Here is a 22,938-nt window from a genome sequence, read left to right as displayed (position 1 = left end):
TGCATCGCTACTCTTGTACTACAATTTGTTATAATGAAGCTGTTTGTGTGCAACAATTGTTGTTCTTGAATGTGTCATTAGCCTACAATGCAAACTTTATGTGTGAAGCCAGAATATAAATACAAATTATTTGTTCCTTTCAGGGTATGAAGCTGTTTTATTGTTTGTCATTCTGCTGTTCTTTTTGCATCTGCTGACTAAATTGATCAACAGCTAATGTCTTGTTTCGCAATTATGTTGACAAGAGTAGCACAATTAATTTAAAATCATTTAAAAATAGAAAAACGATTTGTAAGCCAACACACATGTGGCGGGAAATGATTGTTCAAGTCTCACCATTACAGCCATTTGTTCATATTTCCTCAGGAATACAGATGCTGCGATGTGGAGTGGAACGTTTAGCCTTCCTTGAACTGTTTAATAACTTTTTTCTCATCTGTCTTTTGGAGACTTTAGCTGCTGAAGCATGTTGCTTGTGTGTAAAGCCCATGGGCATCGTGAGCACCGCAATGAACTGATCTATTAAAGTGTTGGCCTCACAGCGGCCACAAATATCCTCCATATTACAGGGGAGCTGAAGACTGTTGACTGGTGCATCCGTACCACAAAAATGATAAATTACATCAAGAGCAGACACACATACACACTGTCTGACGTGGGAACCCACACACACACACACTGACATACAACACTGGAAGAGTTTCCTGTCACTTTGTGTGAAAGACAAATGAGTGTTGAAAGGACACGTAAGTAGAAAGTGAATTGTGACTCTTAATTCTTCACATTCAACATCTTTGCTGTCGGATGTAGTTATTGCACCTTGTGATATGTGTGTTTTCTCTCAGGATGTAAAGTGATCTCCACCTGATGTCTGCAGAAACTGACATCACTTCATTTGCCCACGTCAGCATCTTTAGTGATGATGAGTGACAGTATTTTTACTACTGCAAAAACAGGGTGCTGCAGTAAATGCTCAATGTTTCTGTTTAATAATGGCCTCACATCTAATTATACTTCTACTTCTCTAAAATTCAAAGGGATCCATTTCACTTTGCATTCCATATTTAATTCATTTTACAACTTCAGTTATTTAGTTACAGAACAAGATTTAAAATGAGTAATGTGTTACATTAATGCACTGATGATGATAATAAATATATTTTAATATAAAATTTACATTATGAGTCCTTATTAAAGGAAAAAAATATGACTAGATAGATTTTCTTACATTATGCTCATAAGTAAATCAATTTCTACTTCAATATTGATCAATACTGTATTGAAACTGTCAATGTTAAATGTTGATGTCAATACTTTCTCCCATACTGGGATGCAGTGTGAAATGGAGATGGAAAAAAGCTCCACTCAATTGTGAAGTATTGATTCAATTAACAGTAGATGAAGTAATTGATCCCTGCTCTTCAACAAAGTACCAGTATGAATAGATGTTAAAAAGATGAATGAATAACAAGTAGGAACTGAATGTAAATGTGGAGAGAATTGATGGTGCAGCTGTATGTTGGTCTTCTATTGTGAACAATGTTCTGTTACTTTACTCTATTACTTTATTTGACAGGGACAGTGTATATTAAGAATGTTTCCTAAAATATGCCAGAGTTAGTTACAGAGGCAAATGTAAAAGCAGTGAAAACTAAAGAGACACAAATAAGACCTGCAATACATAAAAGTGAGTTGTATATTGTACAATATACAACTAGCAAGATAAATAATAAATCCTTCCTTCACAGGTTTCCGTGCTGTTGTATGTAAAATAAAGATAGTATGGACAGTATAGATACTGTCATTTTGTAACATTTCAATGCTAATATAGTATACAATACATGTTTTTAGTCTAAAGATAAATCATCTAAATTTTAATGTTTTTTGAGGATTTAATATTTTGGTTTTTAAGATATTATTGTAGTGAAGAATACGAATTTATTTTCTTTTCAGTGATACGATAATTAGTCGACTGTATGTCATCAGTGGTGAAAATTTACTAAATACATTTACACAATGAGGCACTTGAGTATCTTTGTTTCAGAGTGAAATATTGAATTTTTTACTTACAATGATTTGCTTTTACAGTCACAGCCTCATGTACTAGTTGGAGAATTACATAGAACACATCTGACCAGCAGTATGAGCTAAGATTTAACATGTTCCAATACTCAACTACTATTCCTCTTACATGTTAATGCATCAATGATACTACTAATAATACTTCTACTCATACTACTCATACTATTCATACTACTACTACTACTACTACTACTAATAATAATAATAATAATAATAATAATAATAATAATAATAATAATAATAATAATAATAATAATGATAATATACCTGTAAGATTTTTAATAAAAACCTTTTGGTGTATTTTTATTGTATTCTCACACCTACTTTGACTTAATAATAGTCGACTTTATATATTTATAGTTACATATATTACATAAACACTCCAGAAATCAGCACCAAGGATATCACTTAATCTCGAGGATTACCACTGTGTGTCCAAACCAAAGTCAGTAACTGTGAAATGTTTGGATGTTTGCTCAGGTGGCTGTTTAAACAATGCATTCCTCTCCTGCTGGCGGATTTTCTCTGCCAGTGAAGTTTAACTAATTTTGAGAAACTATTGAAAAAGAGGAAATTGAGTAAGTGTTGTGCTTTGCGCATGAGGATAATAAGTGATGGGATGTTTTGCTGAACAAATTTTTGTCATACAAAATGTTCACTCCAAAAATGCACAGAAGTCCTCCTTCAAAGACCCTGCACAAAAAAAAGTACATGAAAACTCACATCTGTTAAGTACATGTCTACACTGCTAAGAGGTATGAATGAAGAAAAATTGAATCTTCTCTGTCGCGGGATGAAAATCTAAATTGTTGTCCTTTTTTGAGTGCCGCTGCATTATATTATCTGTTCAAAATGTTCCTACAACAAGCCGCACAAAAACCTCTCACACCTGTCAGCTCCATACATCACCCATACAATCTCTGCATTTGTCTGTCTGCCCTGAGTAACAGCTCATCAGCTACCAGACTCTGTGGACAACGACAACAGCTCACTCACCCACACACACACAAACACACACACACACACTCAACCCCCCCCCCCCCCCCACACACACACACACAGACACACAAACAAGCTTGAACGGATTCACCGCCTCCACTGCCACCCAGACCTATGCACATCTATCATAATTATGCACAGCAGGAATTCAAATAGCTCTTGGTACTTCAGAGCAGAACAACATTGCACCAGTTTCCCTCCACATTATATAGCACAATCAAAATGAGCAACATAAAAATCTATTAAGGCTGTTTTCATTTGCTGACTCTATGACATTAGAAAAGCTTCGCTTGCCTCATCCCAAAAAATATTTTTAAAGTATTTTTCTGCTTTCTGTTGTTGTTTTATCTGCTTCAGTGAATCTCATGAAAAAGTTGCTGAACAGAAAAATGTTGAATACCTGGAGGCTGCATTCAGTTGCAATGCAAACCCATCTCCCTGCTTCCATCATAACCTGTGTGGGATATATGTCACCTCTTCTGTGAGATTTTTCACCCATCTGAAGGACAACTTCAAGCTGTGCATCCCTACTGGTGTCATGTCCACTTTTTCCAATCGCACCTGAGACAGACTTGACAGACAGCGTCCTCCAGCAGAGCCAAGCAGGCCTGTGTGGCTCTCTGTGGTAAAAGTTAAAGATAAAGAAGAGACAGATGGAGAATAAAAAAGGAAACTAAAGGAAGAATTGGTGGTTCAGCATTACTCTGCAGAAAAACCTCTGTGCTGAAGCCAGCAACTATATATTTTTTTGAACAATTACATTTCTTTTAGAATCCATTTACCTAATTACGTACCCTTGAAGTAATATCATTGGAGATGAAATTTTAACTAATGATTTTATTTACAGACTTCACAGACCACCAGCTGTTTGAGGGTGTGTGTGTGTGTGTGTGTGTGTGTGTGTGTGTGCGCGTGGGTGTGTGTGTGTGTGTGTGTGAGTGTGTGTGAGTTCTTTTATGTGTGTTGCTCATGGCCTTGAACAGCACTGTTTAGTCCAGACGATAACAGGATCAGCGTAGTGTAGACTAAATGCAGCTCTGTGAAATTGAATCAGCTTGAATTGTGGGGTTTACGTGTGGAGTTTGGCCGCAACGACTGCAATTCTGTCTGCAAGTCTTAGAGTGAAATATTCAGTCATGGGGCGTCACATAAGACACCCAGTGATGAAAAAATATGCTTTTTTTCTTTTTCTTGAAGATTGGATTATTCTCAATCTACTTTACGGCTAATCCATTTGGATAGTCTTTTCAGGGAGACACCAAATGTTGCTTGACATGCAAAGTTCAATAATGAAGAATATACATTTCGTTTTAGGCCAGGTCATCTGCCTCTGTTGCAGTAAGTCCATACATAATAAAAAGAAAATGCACACTTGATATCGCCGTAGGGACAGGGAAGGAAGACGGGACGAGAGGAAAGATGAGAATCGTAAACGCGAATCACAAATCATAAAGTTTTAACTCCTTGAAAATGGAAGGTTGGATGAAGCTCGGGGGAGATTAAGTGAGATTAAAAATGCTTAATACCTGGCAGCTCATCACTGGGGCAGCTTTCCATGAAGCAGTGACACGAAAGGTGACTTTGACACAAAGAGTGGAGCTGTGGACAACACTTTCATGGAGCACAGCTTTTTTTCAATTATAGAGCAACAACATCTAATAAACTACAGAAGCTGTGGCCAGTGGGCTCCTTTTGTCGCCTCCTCCTAAATCATTTTCATATACTGTTTGATTTGAGAAAAACAAACTGCGAACACATTCTGTGATTTCAGATTTTAAAGTGCCCGTTCTAAACCTGCCTGTTTTGAACGGACTGTTCTCTTGTCCTGTGTTAATGCTCTGGAGCTTCTTCAGAAATATTTCTTGACATTAGTGAGTCCTACTTGAACAGTTGTACAATATACTGTCACTTTTTATTGTGTGTGTGCAGAGATTGTTATGTACAGTCTAGAGCAGAGTGACATTTGCGTTCATCCTACCTGGTTTATCTGCAATAATGATTTTATAGTCAATGTATTTCACAAAATGAACTAATTTGCTTTATTGCTGTTCACGTGTGTGTATATACATCTGAATGATTTACTTGGCTGGTGTTATTTTTGAATACATTGCATGAGAGCCATTTCAGAGATCTGCTAAACAAGCAACACAACTGTCAGACTCAAGTTCACAAAGTTACAAAAATGAAAGTTTAGTAATCAAGCTCAACATAAAGCATTGCAGCACGGCATGAATGTCCTACTTATACTTTGCAGTTTCACTCCAAATGGTAAAATAAAAATAATTAAATTATCAAAATGATCTGGAGGGACAGATAATGTTGGCTGTTGTTGGGCCCACAGGCTGCCCATTGCTGACCAGTACTGTAAAGTTTCCGAGGAATTGTTTAACTCAGACCACAGACTACAAGGCACTGATCGTCTGTTTATTCTTATTTAATTGATATTGAATATATTGTGTGTTCAAATCAAACCAAATTCCACACGGCACTCACCTGGAACCTTACACATGCCAGGTAAGTTCTCAAGATATGTTCCGAATACAAACAGGAAGATTAATTTAAGGAATTAGTAGGTAGATAGATAATGGTTCAACTAGCACATTACATCGTTCTTTTAAGGTCCTCAACACTAAAAGAGTGTCCACACTTTAAAGAGTATTTATCAAAGCAATGTTCTTACTGTCTGAACCAGTGATCCTTCATTTTTGGTTCTTTTATCAAAACCTATAACACTCAATATATATTTGAAGTGTACCTGATCACAGTGAGTTGCACAGTGGTTCTATACACTATAAATTATGGCTCTATATCTTAGGCTTTCATTGACCTGGGTGCCACCAGTCCATGTTCAATTTCCTCCCACAGTAATGTTCCCCCTGAATTAAATGGGTTTTTGGAATTGAGAATATAGGAAACCATTTTGGAGAGATAAAAATATTTTTGGTACAGTGGGAGCAAAGTGTATATACTCTTCTAAGTGATTTCAGGGGGTACAAAAATCAATAGCTCTCTAGTTGCATTTCTGCCAAGTTGATGGAGGTGGTTGAGTACAGGTGCAAAGATAGATCAAGTTGGAAATCAATCAAATCCGAAACATTCCATTTGAAAGGCGAGAAATGTAGGGCACTGAAGTGAGCAGGAGTCAATTTCAGAGCTCCAGAGGTTCTGTCGTGCCGGAGAAGCAAACGCCACCTTGTCTTGGAGGAAAGGGACGTTATTTAAAAAATATTGCAGGTGAAAAAATAGTTTAAATGGTAATCAGCCAGTTAAGGCAGCGAAAATGTTTCTAATCTTTGGATTACTTGCCAGCAAAAAATGTGAAATCACAGCATTTTAATACAATAATACATTTAATCTACTTTAATCTACTTAACAGGTGGGGTGGGTATTACACTGCCTCAAGAGTCTGTTCATACCCAGCACTTGAACTGTCTCGAGTGGGAATGGATTCAAGGGTTTCAGGTTTTTTATTTTTCTGCCTCGAGTAACAAGACAGATTTCCTCCCCTGTTTACTTCCCCTTTGTTTTGATGGTTTTCAAGCAAGAGTAATGCATTACACTGAGCTTATCTCCTTTATCACTGGACGTGACCTTTGGGTGGGTTCAGAAAAAAAGACCAACACTTACCTTGGAAATGTCACAAAACCATCCTGATGTCTTTATAGTTGTGTATTGGAGGGGTGGAGTGGGGTGAAACCAGAGGACTTGTCTTGCGGGGGTGACAAGAAATCATTCATCACATTTACCTGCGATACATTATTGTGTTAATAAATGGCCATAAAGTTGGATTCTAATTTTTACTCTTTATATTTCGCATAGGTTATGTGAAAAATACATAATTACATTACATTTAGCTAACGCTTTCATCCAAAGCGACTTACAATAAGTGCATTCAACCATGACAAACCCAGAACAACAAGAATCAAGAAAGTACAATTTCCTCAAGAAAGCCAAACTACAAAGTGCTATAGTTGCCATTTAGTGCTACTACATTTTTAGTTCAAACTTTTATTCAAGGTATAGTTGGTAGAGGTGTGTTTCTAGTTTGCAGCGGAATATGTATAGACTTTCTGCATTCCTGATGTCCATGGGGAGCTCATTCCACCATTTAGGAGCCAGTACAGCAAACAGACGTGATTTTGTTGAGTGTTTAGCTCGCAGCATGGTGCGCAAGTACTAATGTTTTGAAACGGATGCGGGCAGCCACCGGTAACCAGTGAAGGGAGAGGAAGAGCGGAGTAGTGTGAGTGAAATCATCAGTTTCCACATAATCTTACTGCACGTGTCCTTGTTTTACAGGACACTATGAACCTATGAACATCGGCAACAAAATACCTTTCTTTGTGGTTGTTTATGATAAATCATACGATGTCCTTTACAAAAGATTATGACACATTTTATAACATGACCATGTCTAAATCCAAGTCATTTTACATTTAAAATGAATAATTTCAATTAGAAAGTGTAGCATAGACATACATAAGGACTAGAATTATAAAAAATCATTTGGCAGCCTAAATAAACTAGAATCTGCTTCATAGTGTGGAAGTATAAAAATAAAGCAGCCCAATTAGGTGCAGTGAATAGACGTAGTCATGTAAATAGGTCATCGCAGAAACTTTAAAATTAATATTGTTTGATTTAGGCACACATATTAATACATTCTGCACAAATAAATACCACACCACGACTGAAAAGGTACCACATTGTTAAAAATGGAGAAGATCAATTGTCGCAGGGGGAGAAATGTGAATGTGTGAATGAGTTTATATGTGAGTTAAAGTATTGACTTCCTGTGGAATGATAAAAAATTATAGGAAGGTTTTCTTAAACTTTACAAAATACAGGAAGATCTCTGACAGTATTTTGAGATCTGACCCCAGGTCTGTGCCAGATGTCGAGCACCACCACTTTGCTCCACAGGTCAGAGAAATTGAGCGGGTTTGTACTTGACAAGTACGAATACCTGTTTGTGTGAGTAGCCATAATTGCGCCGATAGGAACCATTACCTGTCCTTCCCAGGTTAGATTATCAAGTCAATGGTGTTGAACTAATGACCAGAACATTGAGCCCTGACCTCTGCGAGCTGCTCAGTGCCTGAGCTGCGGCGGCACCAATCAGCCTTTTCTCCAGCTTCTGGTGAAAACTCGAGAACAAATTAATGGCACTTAGACCAGCAGAGAGTGAAGATTCAGTCCCCAGTCAGAAGAATGATTCACAGCTCCACTTTGAATTGTTTGAGTGAGAATCTCTAATAGTCCTCATTGTTATTTCATGTTTCAAAGGACCAAAATGTTTGGTTGCTCTAATCAATATTTTTATATTAACAATGCAGTGACTGTGTGAAATAGGTTACCGTTAATGATGAATCCATAGACTGTATAAAAAGATGAATGATGTGTCACTGTTTTCCTCACACTGTTTAGGAATGAAACCAAAAGTAGCCCACACACACAAACACCGCCATCTTACACATTTGGAGTCTCCAGGTATCATTGTGCACACCTGACCAATCATACGTCGGTCTCAGCTGTCAATCTTTAGGTTTGACCGTGTTTTTATAGCTTAAAAATAAATAAATTAAAACTGAAATTTACCAGAAAAACATCATACAGCATCACACATTACACATTACACGTGCAACCAAACGAATGATAATATTGCTTCCTGTCTGCTGGATAGTTTAACTGTTGGCTAACTCGTTCACCGCATCAACTTCAGCATATATTCATTTTCAGGCTTCAAATTTCAATTTTGAATCCCGGCTTGTTGGTCTGTGCACATGCCCCTAAGGAAAAAGGGTAGTTAGGAAATTCATAGAACAACTTATGTGTCAAACGCTCTCACATATTTGTCAAAAACAAGAAACTTACCAAACCTGTATGCACTTTGTAGCTTCTAGAAAGACAGACAATTGAAAAGTGTAAAACCCGCTGATAGTCAAACTGGAGATAGTGTTGTTTCTCTTTAATAAAGCACTCCCTCTCCACCTTACACACGAGCCATATCATTTTAAGCTACGTCTCAACAGAGCCGTCTTCCCAGCTGCCTGGTTTCATGTTGGAGTCCTATACGTGATTAGATGAATGATAAGAATGATACAAAGGAGCAGCTTGTGTATCTGGTGAGGCTTTAATAGCACCACATCTGCTCACCTCCAAATAAGAACGAATCATAATCTCACACCTGCTGCTTGCTTTCACTCAACTGCACCGGCAGATAAATCTCAAGGATTGGCACACCAATGCACACACACACACACACACACACACACCCCAACTGTCACAGTGAATCCAAACGTCTGAGGCCAAACATCTGGAACTAATGCTCAAGGAGAGACTCTCAGATTTTATTGAGTTATCCTCCTTCTGAGAAGAACTCTATTTGGTCGACACTTTAGAGAGGGGGAAAGTCGACTCGACATCTGCAGCACATCACCCTGAAGCAGCATTACATGAAGTGTAGCTGTCCTGTTTTGGAGAACTGAAATTAATATTATGTTTCCAAGGCAATCCTGTTAGCACGGTGTCATCTGACTCAGGCTGGTAGACTTGAGGACTGGTCTCGGAAGCAGCTTGAGGATAACCCAGCTTGAGTCTCATAAACACCACACATTCTGGTCGCTATGTCTTTGGCCAGAGCTGAGAGCTTCAATATGTCGATCTATCGGAGGAGGAGCGAGAGAAAAACTGGGGTCACTGACACTCTGGTCTTTATATCCTTGCTGCTCTCACCACGCACATTAAGGTTGATATAATGAAAGAATGGAAAAAGAATAACAGCATGTGAAAACAACACAGCGAAGCAGCATGCGTCATCCAATTGTAGTCAACACTCTGGGGGCCTGCAGTCTCACATGGCTTCTGACGGCTGTCGGTGTTTGATATTTACCAGTATGTTTACATCTGTTCCTCCTGTCTGTGTGGGTATTAGAAGTTTTTATGCAGCAGCTCAAGTTTCACTTTTTATTTACCCAGCTTTGCCAGCATGTCTTTCTGCTGCTTTGCTTTCTGTTGGTCTTTCCTACCACAGTCTAAATTGTCTGGATCTTTACACAAAATCGATACAAATCAATGACAATTGCTCCTCTAGAAATGCTGAATTGCAAATTAAGGTTAAAGGGGCGATATGTTAGTGTTAGCTTTTGCTACATAGTACATTAAAATACGATACTTTTAAGCCTCTGGTATGATATGTCAACATTTCCCATCTTGCAACACTCCCCCTTTCCATTGCTCTACTTGAGTTAGCATGCTTACCAGCTAGCCCTGGCCCAGCTGGCCTGTCTCGTCTCATCACTTTCCAATATTGAGTCACTGTAGTGTTCAGTCTGCTCTAAAGAAGAAGAACTGCTCAGAGGACATAATATCACCTCTTGTCTTGTAAATGCAATGATGGCTGAAGCACTTGGCAAACGACCGTCACTGCCACCCACTCCTGGCAAGAAACCCAGTCAGCAACAGAGAAAACTTACATATAGCACCTTAAAGTAATTATAGGTAAAATGCCACAGATAAATTACACTCATCCACTTACACAGCGTTCATCACACAGTACAACACATTAGGGCTAATTGGTAATTTTTGCCATTTGGGTGGTATTAATTGAAAAGTCATCACTGCCAGCCATGCACCAAATGACCACATTAACTGTCAACATTATGTTTGACACTCTCCCTGATGAAGTAGTGCTTGGGGAGCTCTCTGTGGGCTCTTAGAAACACCAGGCAACAGAGACAAGAGCCACGCTAAGCTTGTGTGTGGGCTGTCAGGCCTAAAGTCAAAGAACAAATTGTCATCTCTCTGCATCACTGGTGCTAATCACCGATGGATGGGTCTGCCATGTCATCCCGGATTTGTCTGTGCTGCGATGAAACTGCACAAACTTCCATGCTGTGTCATAGGTTCAGCCAGCGATGAAACCAACCCAGTCTCATCAGAAAATGTTCAATGGCAACGTTGGTCCACTTGGACCGACGTTACCATCTCACAATCTGGCCTCTCAGATTGTGAGATGGTAACATTTAGTCCTCCCATTGTTTTGCATTGGCGTGTTCTCACGTCACGTGACTCTCAAGCTCCCGTCTGCGGAGAGGAAAACATGGCGGAGATTCCTTGTTTTTTCAGATAAAAATATAATTTTGTAACTTAGTTTGGGCATAAAAATACATTCTGACACCATTTCTAGCGAGAAATGTGGTCTTTGCTTCCACAGTCTTCAGCCAGTTCGTGCTTATGATAAATATTTTAATAGTTATCACGCATGTTTTTATCGTTGCTATGATGGTTGCCATGGCACCACGGGCGCAGCTTGGTGTTTAAATCACAGTCCCTGCGTGGTGTCCTTCAGTGATCGTGAATGTTATTCATGTTATATAATAGTAATATTTGAGGCTAGATTACATCTCTAATGAGAAGGAACCTGCGAGTCTGTTCATACCGAGGCCGGCCCGAGTGCGCGACCGGCCCGAGTGCGCGAGCCGAGCGGCCCGAGCCGAGCGGCCCGAGCGGCGCGAGCCGAGCGGCCCGAGTGCGCGAGCGGACCGAGTGCGCGAGCGGACATGACGTGTGGCTGTCGTAAAAACCCTATTTGTAAACAACCAGCCCTTTAACTCGGGGCTGCGTCATAAACACGGCGCGCTTGGAAGACCACGATGTCATCTTCCTTCTGTCAGGTAAGTAGTTTATTGTTTTTAAAGATCGTTACGATCTAGGTTTACAGTCCGAGTGCGGAGAGAGTCCGTCAATCCACACTATGGACGCTGTTCATCAGCTAATACGCCATTGTTAGCCACATGCTTCAGCCCACGGTAGCCTGTGCTACCTGGGAGGTGAATACATTGTTGTTGAAACCAGTTCAAGACGCTTAGCTCATCATTGAGGGACGCTACAATATAAATATAAACATGAATTTGATTTATGAATGCTTTAGATTAATAAGGAGTGTATTTGTCTACCATTACTCCACAATATCAGGTCAATTTGGTTTAATGTATAGTATGCACTATGACAATAATGTTTCCATGTTATGGAGTTGCGATTCATTTTATAAAACAATTGCTATGTTCTGTTTTTTAATCAAGGAGGATCCAAGTGAAGCTACAGGAGTTTCATTAACGTCAACAACTTGGACCAAACAGTTTGTTTTGCTTGATGAAGAGCAGGAAGGGCAGCCTGGAGAGAAAGAGAAGCCGGGTTGAGCCCACTACCATCATCCACGTACCACGAGGAAGATGAGGGAGAGAAATGATCCTACCATTAAAGAGGTACTTTTAAGTTACATACCAGAAAAAACATTTTATATAATTTGCCAAATATACATTTTTATTAAATCCCCAAAGTACACTTGCTGAAATACAAGTTAATATCACACTGAAAGAATTTTGATCAATCATGCTTCCCTGCTGTGATTGTTTAACTAGGAAAACAACTTTTTCCACAGGAAGGCAAGTAAATTTAAGGAATACATGTGCAAAGTTTTCCTCTGTTATGTATAATGATGACCCCCATCAAACATAATGTTAGCAATATTTACACCTTTTAATTTATACTGTTTATTTCTGTCTACATGTGTGAATTTGCCTTCATTAGTTTCAGAAAAGAGCGATGATGTATCGGTCAGTGGGCGGCAGCACGAGACTCCGCAAACTAGTCTGTAAGCAAAGCAGACGAAGGCATCGAGGTTGCGGCCTGCCATCATTGTTATTTTGCTTAAGGGACTGAATATGTTTCATGTAGAAATATTAGCATTTCCCTTATATCTACCAAAACTGCTTGTTTCACAGACTGCAGTTTTGTTTTGATCCGATGTGGTGTGCAAATACAACCGTATCTGCAATGGGTTGTGGGGCATTAACATTTGTAACTCTAATTTTGTTTTGACAGACTGTGAAAAGAACGTTGAGAACATCACCACTCTACAGGAAGACATAGTCCAGTAATGGGTGTCAGAAGTTCAGTAGTGAACGACAGGTACTGTGGAAAAATATGTGTCATTGTTGTACAATGTCCTTTGACTCTGTTTAAACAAGGTCAACACAAAAAGGTTTGATTGTAAACTGATATCGGTATGAATTCATGTTATTCTCCTCGTCAAAAGAAACAAACAATCCAAATTACCTGCAGAAAGCCCTTGATGGACGCTTCAGCTGCATCGTCAGACTGGTGAGACAGCAAGATGCCAACTTTAATGCCAATTTATTTGTGTAACATTCTGTGACCAAATGTATAGATAACTTTTTGTAGATTGTAAAAATAGATAACCCATTTATTACAAAAAAACTACACTAGAATTACCGCACTGCGTTGTATGACTCCGCTAACCAGAGCAGTGTCCGTCTAATATTTCTACATATTTTCTCTCATATAAATGACACTGTATCTCTTGACAACTGAAACCATAAGATGAGGTCAGTGTGGCCTTGACCTTTTTACTTTAAGACAAATACAAAGTTAGACAATCCGAAAACATGCAGTTATGCCTCCGGCGACTCGCTATTGCAGAGGCATTAAAACCGTAGTGTAGTAGATTGGATTTTATTGGTGTTACATTGGACATCTTGTATGGGTACACCAAAAAATATATTTGGTTTCACATTCTAGATGGCAATAAGCAGAGTCATCAACTCAGGAAAAATATTTCTGTAGAAAAGAAAGCCTTGTATGTGTGTATGTATACATACACACAAGCGCACAATTGAGACGTTTTGTTTTTTATCATATATTCTCAGGCAGTACTGATGCATTTACTGAGAGGGGACGTGAGGGCCTACTCTGCGTGCTCAGAGTTCAAGCCCAGCAGGCTGCAGCGGGCCTGACATATTCTGGAACAGCAGCACAGTCTTTGGATGACTCCTCTGAAGATGAAAACATGGCGAGGTACTTCTCCACTGATGAAGAACTGTGAGGGCTGTGATTAGCTACACTCTCTTGCTACAAGGCTACTCATGCTACTCCCTGGCAGCCTTAGGAAGGCATTAGCTTGCTGTGTGGTAGCTGTTAGCTTCAGCATTTTTAGTTTTTAGTGGCCTGTCTGACGTTTATGTTAAAAAAAAATCAGAGGGAACCATCTTCATAATTTAACACTATGGTTTGTTTGTGTCCTTCAGTTCTTCTCAAGAGAAGCAGTACAGGTGTGCCTCAGCTCCACGGTCCCTCCTGCAGCCTCCGCTCCTGATGCTAACCTCATGTCTCCATCACACCAAGCAGCAGACCTGGATTGACAGACCTTTCTCCAGAGCTGCCCCCTCCCTCTGAAACCCCCCTCTCCAAAACACTATTTGTGTAGTTTTTAAAGTATTTTTTGCATGAGAATTGTTGATCATAACATTTCCAGCAGATGCCTTAATATAATGTTTGTGCACAATAAATGACATTGATCATAACATAATGGTATTTCCTTGCACTTCTACACCATGATATTGTCAGATAAGATGCTGATTACATTAAAGCAGTGAATGCTCTGCTTTAAGCAACATAAACACACAATGATTCAATGGATCTGAAGTAGAATGGGCACATTACATTCTGTAGAGAATGCCTCAGTTATGGAAGTCAGAAAATAACTTTCTTTATCTGAGGTTCCAGTCATTTATAGTCACAGCAAAGCACACAGGTCTGGTTGTCTAAGTGGCGCCCATATCATATTGTTTAAGATGTGTAACATCAAGTTTGTGTTTCAGTGCAAAATTAGTCATTAGTCAAGAGTTCACCTTCTTCTTTACACTAAAATTAGGTGACCCAGATGTTTCACAATGCAATCTGATAAGGTCTTATGAGAAACATTCTTAACATTAAAGAAATAAACACAGAGGATAGCAATATCTGTTTGACTTTAATCCGTAGCTGATAATCAGCGGCCTGACTTATTCAAACACATTAATACTACAATGAATAAGGCAGGGGTTTTCCATCAGAAATCATTTCTGGGACATTAATTTAAAAGATCTCCAGTATAAGCAAATGTATTCTAAAATTGGTTTATATCCAAGTGTGAGGCTGTCCTGGCACATGGAAATAAGATATATATATATTGTTTGTATTAGCTTTCCCTCAGTTTAGTACTTGCACTTCTTGAAAAGCTCTATATAAATAAGATGTATTAATGTTTATACATTGCCCTCTAGTATATGTTTTCCTAAAAGTCACTGTAGATACAGAAATAACAGTATGGTTCAGGTGACAGTAAGTGGAAGCTGAAGGTAATTTCCATGTGCTCAAGAGAAACATAACGTGACGATATAGTTGATTTCTGATAGAAGGCCCTGCCTCATTCATTGTGGTATTAATGTGTTTGAATAAGTCAGGCTGCCGATTACCAGCTACTGATTAAAGTCAAACAGTTATTGCTATCCTCTGTGTTGATTTCTTTAATGTTAAGAATGTTTCTCATAAGACCTTATCAGATTGCATTGTGAAACATCTGGGTCACCTAATTTTAGTGTAAACAAGATGGTGAACTCTTGACTAATGACTAATTTTGCACTGAAACACAAACTTGATGTTACACATCTTAAACAATGATATGGGCGCCACTTAGACAACCAGACCTGTGTGCTTTGCTGTGACTATAAATGGCTGGAACCTCAGATAAAGAAAGTTATTTTCTGACTTCCATAACTGAGGCATTCTCTACAGAATGTAATGTGCCCATTCTACTTCAGATCCATTGAATCATTGTGTGTTTATGTTGCTTAAAGCAGAGCATTCACTGCTTTAATGTAATCAGCATCTTATCTGACAATATCATGGTGTAGAAGTGCAAGGAAATACCATTATGTTATGATCAATGTCATTTATTGTGCACAAACATTATATTAAGGCATCTGCTGGAAATGTTATGATCAACAATTCTCATGCAAAAAATACTTTAAAAACTACACAAATAGTGTTTTGGAGAGGGGGGTTTCAGAGGGAGGGGGCAGCTCTGGAGAAAGGTCTGTCAATCCAGGTCTGCTGCTTGGTGTGATGGAGACATGAGGTTAGCATCAGGAGCGGAGGCTGCAGGAGGGACCGTGGAGCTGAGGCACACCTGTACTGCTTCTCTTGAGAAGAACTGAAGGACACAAACAAACCATAGTGTTAAATTATGAAGATGGTTCCCTCTGATTTTTTTTTAACATAAACGTCAGACAGGCCACTAAAAACTAAAAATGCTGAAGCTAACAGCTACCACACAGCAAGCTAATGCCTTCCTAAGGCTGCCAGGGAGTAGCATGAGTAGCATTGTAGCAAGAGAGTGTAGCTAATCACAGCCCTCACAGTTCTTCATCAGTGGAGAAGTACCTCGCCATGTTTTCATCTTCAGAGGAGTCATCCAAAGACTGTGCTGCTGTTCCAGAATATGTCAGGACCGCTGCAGCCTGCTGGGCTTGAACTCTGAGCACGCAGAGTAGGCCCTCACGTCCCCTCTCAGTAAATGCATCAGTACTGCCTGAGAATATATGATAAAAAACAAAACGTCTCAATTGTGCGCTTGTGTGTATGTATACATACACACATACAAGGCTTTCTTTTCTACAGAAATATTTTTCCTGAGTTGATGACTCTGCTTATTGCCATCTAGAATGTGAAACCAAATATATTTTTTGGTGTACCCATACAAGATGTCCAATGTAACACCAATAAAATCCAATCTACTACACTACGGTTTTAATGCCTCTGCAATAGCGAGTCGCCGGAGGCATAACTGCATGTTTTCGGATTGTCTAACTTTGTATTTGTCTTAAAGTAAAAAGGTCAAGGCCACACTGACCTCATCTTATGGTTTCAGTTGTCAAGAGATACAGTGTCATTTATATGAGAGAAAATATGTAGAAATATTAGACGGACACTGCTCTGGTTAGCGGAGTCATACAACGCAGTGCGGTAATTCTAGTGTAGTTTTTTTGTAATAAATGGGTTATCTATTTTTACAATCTACAAAAAGTTATCTATACATTTGGTCACAGAATGTTACACAAATAAATTGGCATTAAAGTTGGCATCTTGCTGTCTCACCAGTCTGACGATGCAGCTGAAGCGTCCATCAAGGGCTTTCTGCAGGTAATTTGGATTGTTTGTTTCTTTTGACGAGGAGAATAACATGAATTCATACCGATATCAGTTTACAATCAAACCTTTTTGTGTTAACCTTGTTTAAACAGAGTCAAAGGACATTGTACAACAATGACACATATTTTTCCACAGTACCTGTCGTTCACTACTGAACTTCTGACACCCATTACTGGACTGTGTCTTCCTGTAGAGTGGTGATGTTCTCAACGTTCTTTTCACAGTCTGTCAAAACAAAATTAGAGTTACAAATGTTAATGCCCCACAACCCATTGCAGATACGGTTGTATTTGCACACCACATCGGATCAAAACAAAACTGCAGTCTGTGAAACAAGCAGTTTTGGTAGATATAAGGGAAATGCTAATATTTCTACATGAAACATATTCAGTCCCTTAAGCAAAATAACAATGATGGCAGGCCGCAACCTCGATGCCTTCGTCTGCTTTGCTTACAGACTAGTTTGCGGAGTCTCGTGCTGCCGCCCACTGACCGATACATCATCGCTCTTTTCTGAAACTAATGAAGGCAAATTCACACATGTAGACAGAAATAAACAGTATAAATTAAAAGGTGTAAATATTGCTAACATTATGTTTGATGGGGGTCATCATTATACATAACAGAGGAAAACTTTGCACATGTATTCCTTAAATTTACTTGCCTTCCTGTGGAAAAAGTTGTTTTCCTAGTTAAACAATCACAGCAGGGAAGCATGATTGATCAAAATTCTTTCAGTGTGATATTAACTTGTATTTCAGCAAGTGTACTTTGGGGATTTAATAAAAATGTATATTTGGCAAATTATATAAAATGTTTTTTCTGGTATGTAACTTAAAAGTACCTCTTTAATGGTAGGATCATTTCTCTCCCTCATCTTCCTCGTGGTACGTGGATGATGGTAGTGGGCTCAACCCGGCTTCTCTTTCTCTCCAGGCTGCCCTTCCTGCTCTTCATCAAGCAAAACAAACTGTTTGGTCCAAGTTGTTGACGTTAATGAAACTCCTGTAGCTTCACTTGGATCCTCCTTGATTAAAAAACAGAACATAGCAATTGTTTTATAAAATGAATCGCAACTCCATAACATGGAAACATTATTGTCATAGTGCATACTATACATTAAACCAAATTGACCTGATATTGTGGAGTAATGGTAGACAAATACACTCCTTATTAATCTAAAGCATTCATAAATCAAATTCATGTTTATATTTATATTGTAGCGTCCCTCAATGATGAGCTAAGCGTCTTGAACTGGTTTCAACAACAATGTATTCACCTCCCAGGTAGCACAGGCTACCGTGGGCTGAAGCATGTGGCTAACAATGGCGTATTAGCTGATGAACAGCGTCCATAGTGTGGATTGACGGACTCTCTCCGCACTCGGACTGTAAACCTAGATCGTAACGATCTTTAAAAACAATAAACTACTTACCTGACAGAAGGAAGATGACATCGTGGTCTTCCAAGCGCGCCGTGTTTATGACGCAGCCCCGAGTTAAAAGGACTGGTTGTTTACAAATAGGGTTTTTACGACAGCCACACGTCATGTCCGCTCGCGCACTCGGTCCGCTCGCGCACTCGGGCCGCTCGGCTCGCGCCGCTCGGGCCGCTCGGCTCGCGCACTCGGGCCGGTCGCGCACTCGGGCCGGCCTCGGTATGAACAGACTCGCAGGATCCTTCTCATTAGAGATGTAATCTAGCCTCAAATATTACTATTATATAACATGAATAACATTCACGATCACTGAAGGACACCACGCAGGGACTGTGATTTAAACACCAAGCTGCGCCCGTGGTGCCATGGCAACCATCATAGCAACGATAAAAACATGCGTGATAACTATTAAAATATTTATCATAAGCACGAACTGGCTGAAGACTGTGGAAGCAAAGACCACATTTCTCGCTAGAAATGGTGTCAGAATGTATTTTTATGCCCAAACTAAGTTACAAAATTATATTTTTATCTGAAAAAACAAGGAATCTCCGCCATGTTTTCCTCTCCGCAGACGGGAGCTTGAGAGTCACGTGACGTGAGAACACGCCAATGCAAAACAATGGGAGGACTAAATGTTACCATCTCACAATCTGAGAGGCCAGATTGTGAGATGGTAACGTCGGTCCAAGTGGACCAACGTTGCCATTGAACATTTTCTGATGAGACTGGGTTGGATGAAACATAAAATAATAAATGATCCCCTTTGTCTATTTAGAAAAGAGCGCTTACAAGCTGTTTCCCTCTATTTGCACCTCATTTCTGTTTGCAGCACATCTATCATGTTATATCTGCAAGATATTTTCACCCTCGTTGCTCCCGGGGTTTCACCCTGTTTGAGTATCTGAGCTTGTGTTTCAGAAGAGGTAGCCTAGGGAATAAAATGCAGATTCCTGTCGCCCTCGGTACTCTGTGCACTCACTCATGCGCAGCTCTGTGCACTGTGTTGCTTGTAAAATGACAGCAGCGCTTAATTTTAACATAAAGGTAGATGCCAGATCCCTCTAGAAATTCTTTGACCTGTATGTTTGCTCAAGGAATATGTGGCATTGTGCTATGCAGTTGGTTTTGGAGTCTGAAATAGCTGAAACAGCTTTTAAAATGTTTTACTTTTTTCTGAAATGTTTGAAAAACAAGTCGACATAAATAAGTATCCGTACAAGAAGCTACTGACATAGACAGTCAAGCAAACAGGGCTTTCAGAATGAAATGTAAATTATGAACTATCACTCATACTACATACAAGAACACCCCCAGTTGAGTGTGATGATATTTTGTGAAAAATAACAAATAATAAATGACAAAGCCAACTGAGTTGGGAAAATGAAATAGAGCAGACTGGGGGTCATATGATAATCAGTTCTTTCAAACTGAGACTAGAAGACAAATCAGTTTTTTATTCAGTTTATATGTCTCCTTTCATGTTGAAACCAATATAGTGCAATGAGGATCTGAAACTGGAAATGCAGACTGAATAATGACGACAATGTATTGAATGACAGATTAGGGTTAACCTTATATTCATACTGCAGCATGTGGTGCCCTCTGTGGATGTGTCCCTGATGCGAAAAAAGTTTTACTTAATCCCACTTCGAGGACATTTCTGGATCTGCCAAATGTCTCCAGGGAACCCTTCCTCTGAAAATGCCTGGGAGACTTGAGTTAGAGCCTCTGATGTGACTTCCTCCACTGAACCTTATTTCCATGTTGGCCTCACTGGTAACGGTGGATAGTAGCGAGGAGAGAGACAGATGGTGCTAATATGGTGAAGTGAGGTGCAGGGCGCGCAGCGGGCTGTGCACAGTGGTAGTGCAATTTGAGTGTTTTTGTGGGTGGAGCATATGATGTCAGGTTAAGACGAGGAGGAATTCCTTAACAGAAAATATCAGTGGTTGGTGAGGGGGTGAGGGAAATATTAGGTTTATTGGCTTAACCAGCTAAGGGGCTTGATGTACCTGTGGAATTTTAGCTTAAAAATGCCTCAACTCCAAATGACCAATTATTATCTTAAAGATAATATTCCGTATTAATTATCTATAGCCCTGAACTCCGGATAATCTCCTAACATTCTCCATATGTCACAATGCAAATGTCAGGGTGAGAGGCTCCAGACTTTGTGCGGCCAGTCCTCTTGCAAAAAAACTCTGGATAATGTCCGCATGAGCTGATATGAGAACACAACAGGAGATCCTCCTCAGTATTCACAGCGAGCAAGTGGGGGTGTGGATGATGTTTCTCACACGCATCAGATGCAGAAATGAAAGAAAAACCAGACGCAAAAAGAATACAAATACGGTGCCACACACGTGGAAGAAACCGATGTCAGATCAAGACAACTTTTAGTGATGAGAGCCTATGTTTGTGTTGTTGTGCTGTAAACATAAATATGTGATCTCCGCAGGGGAATTTAATATACGCCCTGACTCTGCATGCTGCGCCTCCCCTAACAAAAACGCTCCAGAGATTTCTGTGTCGCTTTGAACGAATCTGTGCGGAGATTCTCCTGCTGCGTTGTTGATATTCGAAAGGAAAACTCTGGAGACAGAGCAAGCCCAATTCTCCGGAGTTCAGGTCTGAAAAAGGCATCTGATTAGCCACTTTACCGATCAGGATTATCTCTGGCCTTAGCAGTAAATCCATACTCATGCTAAATGGTTAATTTACATGATATTATGTGTCCTTTAATATGTGATGAAGCCGGTGAATAAAAAACATAAAGATGCCATCATGGGCTTATAAACCTGCTCCAGCCTTCAGAAACACAGAGGTCCACAGACAATTCTCCAACAGCCAGATTGTAACCCTATTAAATCAACCACTCTGCTCAGACAAATGAAATCATCTGCTGAAACTGGAGCGATGCCAAGTTTACATAAATAAATTAAGAAACAGATTCACTTGCACCCCCTTCAGTGAGTGCACCTGGATTCCCTTAACAGGGAAATAGCTTAATTTAACTAATAAGGACCTCTAAATAAATTGTGCTCAAATTGTGTTTGATTCAGATGGGTCTTAAATTTTCGGGCCTTGACAATTTATGAAGTATTGGTCATTGTGTGCAAGCTCTTTGTTACTTGAAAGTAAATACGGAAAAGGAGTGTGTGGTGGGGGGAGGGGGTGGGCATTTTTTCAAGCTAATCTAGTACAAATCTGTAAATTGTCAGCTCAAATTACTCCCATTAGCCTCACTGTTGATATCTATTCAGGATATCCTCTGCTGCAACATTATTTTCACACACAGTAAATATTGACAGACTAGAATGGAGCCCTTGTGTTTAAATCAGTGATTCCCAAGGAGCTGCTGCCTCAGGGGGAACCATTACGTGTGCCAAGCGGATGTAGAAAGTTTGTGGAGTAGCTCAACTAATTAACTATATCTTGATCTCCAAGATGTTTGGAAAAACCTAGCTGACAAGTACCTCAACGAACTGAGAGCAAGTGTACCATGGGAATCTGTTGGTGGTAACAGTATATACTGATTTAGTTTAGGGGTTTTTCTGTTTACTGCACTTTGACAGAGAGATCATCTCAACCTGAGAACTGTGAGATGCAAATGAGTGTATGAAATCTTTAGTTAGTAAGCAATAAGGTAAGTTTCAATAGATAGATAGATAGTAGAAAGAAGTTAACTAAAAGCAATGTATAAACAGTTAAATGTGGCTAAAAGTAATACAGTTTAAAAAGGTAGCTAAGACTGAATGTAAAGATCAACAAGGCATCTACACTTCCTACCACTATCCAGAAATAAAGCTAAAATATCCCGGATACGAAAGCCGGCATATTGCGTTTTTGGATTCTACATAGGTTCAATCAGGACAATGATCGACTTAATTTCCCCTCGGGGATGAATAAAGTAATCTATCTATCTATCTATCTATCTATCCACAGTAGCAAGGTCCAACACACTTAACACATTATAGGTCAGTCCCAGCTGTCAACCATGGTGTTTCACCTCCTTGTTAGACAATCAAATAAAAAATAAAAACAAACTAACCCCAAGAGAAGAACACTTGAACAGCATTGTGATAAAGACTACCTAAAAATACAGAAACAATCGTGGAGATAATTTGGCATTATGTCCTATACTGTAGTTGGCCACCAGGTGGTGGTCATGACGCTTTGGCATGACTTTATAGGGTTGCAGTCATTTCATCCATCTCTTACAGCCTATGGCCAATACCAATGGATAAATAGTGAAATGTTCAAAGCCATGACTTAGAGTAGTTGGCTAATAACTGATATGCCACTGTAACAGTTGAAATTATTAACTAAGAAATGGATAAAGGATTATTTAACTAAAAGTAATT

General features: G+C 39.4%; 2 long non-coding RNA genes across 3 annotated transcripts; one reads left to right on the top strand and one right to left on the bottom strand.

The window, feature by feature from the left end:
- The first annotated feature begins 11,652 nt into the window (after positions 1-11,652).
- On the top strand, positions 11,653-14,439 carry LOC128438661 (uncharacterized). 2 transcript variants are annotated; one of them, XR_008338366.1, is made up of 6 exons: positions 11,653-11,756; positions 12,165-12,347; positions 12,967-13,053; positions 13,181-13,245; positions 13,812-13,959; positions 14,190-14,439. It is a non-coding gene; the product is annotated as an uncharacterized LOC128438661 (long non-coding RNA). The 2 variants fall into 2 exon arrangements; XR_008338365.1 differs by having other exon boundaries at positions 12,967-13,959.
- A 1,453-nt stretch (positions 14,440-15,892) lies between these two features.
- On the bottom strand, positions 15,893-18,703 carry LOC128438446 (uncharacterized). Its single transcript, XR_008338340.1, has 5 exons — positions 18,569-18,703; positions 17,978-18,160; positions 17,080-17,358; positions 16,366-16,513; positions 15,893-16,135 (listed from the first exon to the last, which is right to left on the bottom strand). It is a non-coding gene; the product is annotated as an uncharacterized LOC128438446 (long non-coding RNA).
- Positions 18,704-22,938: the final 4,235 nt, after the last annotated feature.

Source organism: Pleuronectes platessa, chromosome 4 (genome assembly GCF_947347685.1).
Source record: "Pleuronectes platessa chromosome 4, fPlePla1.1, whole genome shotgun sequence".
Taxonomy (NCBI): Eukaryota; Metazoa; Chordata; class Actinopteri; order Pleuronectiformes; family Pleuronectidae; genus Pleuronectes; species Pleuronectes platessa.
The sequence above is the reverse complement of the archived record's forward strand: the minus strand, read 5'-3'. Positions and strand labels throughout refer to the sequence as shown.